This window comes from Arachis hypogaea, chromosome 13, assembly GCF_003086295.3.
Source record: "Arachis hypogaea cultivar Tifrunner chromosome 13, arahy.Tifrunner.gnm2.J5K5, whole genome shotgun sequence".
NCBI classification, from domain to species: Eukaryota; Viridiplantae; Streptophyta; class Magnoliopsida; order Fabales; family Fabaceae; genus Arachis; species Arachis hypogaea.
The window spans coordinates 60,024,452-60,029,927 of record NC_092048.1 but is presented as its reverse complement, the minus strand read 5'-3'; the positions used below and the strand labels follow the sequence as shown (position 1 = coordinate 60,029,927).

General features: G+C 41.4%; 1 non-coding gene across 1 annotated transcript; it reads right to left on the bottom strand.

Annotated features, from left to right (window-relative positions):
- Nucleotides 1-3,910: 3,910 nt before the first annotated feature.
- On the bottom strand, nt 3,911-4,014 carry LOC112738545 (small nucleolar RNA R71). The gene has a single exon (XR_003169500.1). It is a non-coding gene; the product is annotated as a small nucleolar RNA R71 (small nucleolar RNA).
- Between the last annotated feature and the right edge of the window lie 1,462 nt (nt 4,015-5,476).

The following is a 5,476-nucleotide window of genomic DNA, read 5'->3' as shown; positions in this document are numbered from 1 at the left end:
CCCCCATATGAACCATACGAACCATACTAAGAACCACCCCCATTCCAACACAATCACTCCCAAGAACCACCACCTCAATATACACCATCTCCATATCCTTATCAAGATGAACCACCTTCCTATCATGAACCCTTTCTCCCAACAAATGAACCCTCCTATCCACCCCCAACTTCCATTGGATACCAACACTCTTAGAGTTATTCACCAAAGATATGTAACCATGGAAAGCACACTTACCGGTCTAACCTCTGCTATACAAACTCTCGTCTCCCAGATTGGATCATTGAATACCCCCAACAATCAACCCTCAAGCTCTAGTGCACTTCCTTTTTAACCACATAATGATCTCTCCATCCCATCACCACCCTCCATGGAAGAGCACCCACATCCACCAATCCAAGAGCAACACGATCCCAATTATGCTAGTGACATGGAACAAGAGAGAAGGGATCGTCTTATGGACGAATGGATCGGCTTCACGCAACCATATTTCAAGAGAAGCAAGAGAAGACCCAAAGGGTGGAGGTAGTAGAGACCCTTGAAGATGAAGAAATAGTTGAAGAATTAGTGAAGGGTGAACAAGAGGGAAGTCCCATCATTGAAGACAACTTTACACTAAGTGACATCAAGGAAGAGGTTGATTTTGTATTAGAGCAAGTGGAGAAGGCCAAAATTATCAAAGAAAAGGAAGTGGTTGAAGACTTGGGAGATGCGAAACCTTCATAGGAAAGTGATGCCAGGGCATCTTGGCCAGTTTCACTGACCTTTTCTTTACTGTTTTTAGGTTAGTTTCATGCATTTCTTTAGGAAATAAGCTAGTTTTGGGTAGATATTCACCTATGCCTTGATTCAAGCATACATTGTGCATTTTACATAATTTCATGAGGATTTTGCATAAGTTTAGTGACAAATATTATGTTGCATTACTCATGACTTGGACTAGAGCTTTGATGCACTTTATTGCTTGATTTCAAGACCAAAAGGAAGCAAGAAAAGGGGAGGTAACTTGCAAGGTTAATGAGAAAAGTGATTTCCAATAACACTCTCAAAAAGCCATCAATGCCCACGTTAGAGAGTCACGTTAAACTAAGTTAACATGAACTCTAACGTGGAGAAGAGAAGTTGAGCTAACGTTAGTGACACTTAACATTGTCACTAACGTTGGCAATTACTCATAAGTGGCCACGTTAGAGGTTAACGTGGCCTCTAACGTTAAGGGGGGGAAGAGAAGCCAACGTTAGTGACACTCAACATTGTCACTAACGTTGGCCTATGATGCAAAGTACCACGTTAACTCCCACGTTAACTTGGTTAACGTGGGAACTAACGTAAGGGATGAAGAGTTGTCGACAGCGTTAGTGACACTCAACATTGTCACTAACGTTGAAGCAACCACACAACCCCCAAGAGTCACGTTAACTTCCACGTTAACTTGGTTAACGTGGAAGCTAACGATGAGGAATGAAGGATGAGCCAACGTTAGTGACACTCAACATTGTCACTAACGTTGGGATGGCTAAAGATGGTCACGTTAGAAGCCACGTTAACCTAGTTAACGTGGACTCTAACGTGAGACCTAGGGGCACATTGGAACGTTAGTGACAATGTTGAATGTCACTAATGTTCTCGAAGGATGGCAAGGGCAACATTAGAAGCCACGTTAACTTAGTTAACGTGGGCTTTAACGTGAAGCAAGAAGGGGCACACTGGAACGTTAGTGACAATGTTGAGTGTCACTAACGTTCTCGAAGGTTAACAAGGCAATGTTAAAAGCCACGTTAACCTAGTTAACGTGGGTTTTAACGTGAGGCAAAGCGGTGCATTGGAACGTTAGTGACAATGTTAAGTGTCACTAACGTTCTCGAACTTATATTCTCACTAAATATTAACACCCCTAGCGTCCTGAACTAAAGTCTCCGCCCACTTCGCACTTTCTCTCTGCAAGTAAAGCCAAGCCCAAATAAAGAAAGGAACTGCTTCAAACTCAAGATCCAAAGGCCCAAGACTTGAAGAATCACACTAGAAGCTGAGAAGAGTAGTATATATAGGAGTAGCTTTAAATTAAGAAGTTCTGGAGGCTGGGAAAAAGAGAACTACTCTCTGTATTTTACTTTCTTTGCAATTTCTAGTTTTATGATGTATTCTCCATCTTTGTTTTCATTTTCAAGAGCTATGAACAACTAAACCCCTTTCATTGGGTTAGGGAGCTCTGTTGTAATTTGATGGATCAATACTAATTTTCATTATTCTTCTTCTATCTTTCCTCTTGATTTTACTTGAAAGCTTTCGATCTTCATCCAATTGAGTAGTTATCTTGGAAGAGAAGCTACTCAAACTTGGATCTCTTTTGAACCTTGAAAGAGGAATGAAGAGATCAAGCTAGAAATGCTTTCTCATGCAGGACCAAATTGGGTTTGGATGGGTATGTGACTATAACCCTCTCAATACTTGATTTGGGAAATGCATGTGTATAATCAGTGACCATACTTCATCTCTTCTCATGAGCAATTGACCAAGGAATTGGCTATTGATCAAGATTTGAGAGATTGAATTGCAAGAAATTGTAATTCAATCACTTAAGATTGCCAAGGAGATCAATGAGTGCATTGATTGAGGAAGAGATGAAAATGAACTTGATCCGGAGAATTGCAACATCTCCTAAGCCCAATGAACTCCCCATCTCTGATCTTACCCATTCTCTTTAATTTCTGCCATTTACTTTTATGAGCAAATCCTCCATTCCCATTTACAATTCTGCAATTTATTTTCAGTCATTTACTTCCATTCCTTTAATTCTAGCATTTACTTTTCTGTTATTTATATTCCCGCCATTTTTATTTTCTGTAACTCTCAACCCAAATTCTGGATTCGCTCAACTAGAACATTCTTCTAATTAAAGTTGCTTGATCAATCAATCCCTGTGGGATTCGACCTCACTCTATTGTGAGTTTTTACTTGACGACAAATTCGGTACACTTGCCGAAGGGAGATTTGTTGAGAGACAAGTTTTCCATGCATCAAGTTTATGGCGCCGTTGCCGGGATTGATTGTGCATCAACAATGATTAAATTGGAAGATCACTAGATTGAGCATTTTTATTTTGTGAATTTCATTTTCTGTTTGAGTGATTTACTTTTTGTTTTAGTTAAACTTCTTCCCTTCCCCCTCTACTCTTTTGTTTTTCTTTGTTATTTTCAATTCTGTTTGCTAACCCACTAACTGTTTGATATATTGCATCACCCACAACTAACAGTAATTCTGACACAAATACTGTCTACACCTATTTTCTTTGCTTGTACTTGTTGGTTGTATGACAGGGAGAAGAAGCGGGGCTTCAACTTCCTTTGATTCTGAACCTGAGAGAACCTTCCTTAGACTAAGGAGGGAGGCAAAAGAAAAATGTGTAATTGGTGCTGAAGAAGAAGAGGAACACTTTGAGGAATACTTTGAACCAAACATGGAAGAAAACATGGAAAATCATCATGAGGAAGAGACTCACAACCATGGCAGAGGAGGTGGAGCAAATCATGCTGGGGAGGATAGAAGAGTTTTGGGCTCTTACATCAATCTAAACCCAGGCAATTGTGGAAGTAGCATCCAAAAGCCAACAATCCATGCCAACAAATTTGAACTTAAGCCACAGCTCATCACCCTTGTTCAGAACAACTGGTCATTTGGAGGAGGTGTTCAAGAAGACCCCAATCAACATTTGACCACCTTCCTGAGAATATGTGACACAGTGAAATCTAATGGTGTTCATCCTGACGCCTATAGACTGCTCTTATTTCCTTTCTCACTCAGGGACAAGGCAACCAAGTGGCTGGAATCCTTCCCAAGGGAGAGCTTGACAACTTGGGAGGATGTGGTGAACAAATTCTTAGCAAGATTCTACCCTCCTCAACAAATTAATAGGCTGAGAGCTGAGGTTCAAACTTTCAGGCAACAAGATGGTGAGACTCTATATGAAGCATGGGAGAGGTTCAAGGACTTAACAAGGAGATGTCCACCTGACATGTTCAACGAATGGGTCCAGCTGCATATTTTCTATGAAGGGCTCTCTTATGAGTCAAAGAAGGGCGTAGACCATTCATCTGGAGGATCCTTGAACAAGAAGAAGACCATTGAGGAAGCCATAGATGTTATCGAAATAGTAGGAGAAAACGACTACTTCTATGCTTCCGAAAGAGGGAACACAAGAGGAGTGATGGAGCTAATCAATGTAGATGCTCTGTTGGCCCAAAACAAGCTCATTACCCAGCAACTGGCTGACCTCACCAAGAAGATGGAGAGGAACCAAGTAGCAGCAATCTCATCTTCATCAACAACCCAAGAAGGGGTGAATGAAGAAGCAGAGGGGAGTCAGGAGCAATCCAACTACATTGGGAGTTCACCAAGGAAAACTATGATCCATACTCCAAAACTTACAACCCTGGATGGAGAAACCACCCAAACTTTGGGTGGGGAAGTGAGCAAGATCAAAACCAAGACCAGAGACGTTACAACTCCAACAACAATGCAGCTCACCAGCAATTCACCTAGAGGACATCTCAACACCCCCACAACAACACGTCTCTACACACTTATCAAAACCAAAATAGCACATCTGCTCCGAATCACTCTTCAATTGATGACAAGCTCTCTAAGATTGAAGCCTTACTTGAAGGAATATGCCAAGAGATTCAAGAAAATAAGGTGTTCAAAGAGGAGGTGCGAGCCAATATTAAGAACCAGGGAGAGACCATTAGGAAGCTGGAATTCCAGGTGGGATATTTAGCTGAGAAGATTCCCAAACCCACTGATAGCTTTCCAAGTGACACGGAGAAAAACCCCAAGGGAGAAGCAAAGAAAGTAAGATGGGAAGATTGCAAAATGGTCACTATAAGTGATCAAGAGATTGAAGACAAGCAAGGCAAAATGTGCAAACAACCTGAAGACAACTCAACAAAGGAGGAGGATAGAGATCACAAAGAACCAGAAATCTCACAACAAGAGCTGCTGAAGCTCTATGCACCATTCCCTCAACTGCTCAATGGTGCTGTGGGAAAAAGAATATACTCAAGGTTCCTAGACTTGTTTGCATCTCTGCATGTGAACATACCATTCATCAAGGCAATTTAACAAATGCCTGCATTCATCAAGTATATGAAGGAACTTCTTCCCAGGAAAAGCTCACTCAAGGGAGGGTAGACTATAGTGATGAACAAGGAATGTAGTGCCCTTATTCAACCTGAGTTGCCTACGAAAAGAAGAGACCCAGGGAGTTTTCACATCCCTTGTGCCATAGGTGAAACTATGTTCGATAGAGCACTATGTGATTTGGGGGCCTGCATCAACTTACTGCCTTTATCCCTGGTGAAGAGGCTGCAGATTAATGAGATAATGCCCACAGATGTAATCATCAGACTGGCTGACAAAACTCAAAAGCAAGCAATAGGAGTGGTGGAAAATATGTTGCTAAAGGTTGGGAAATACTTTC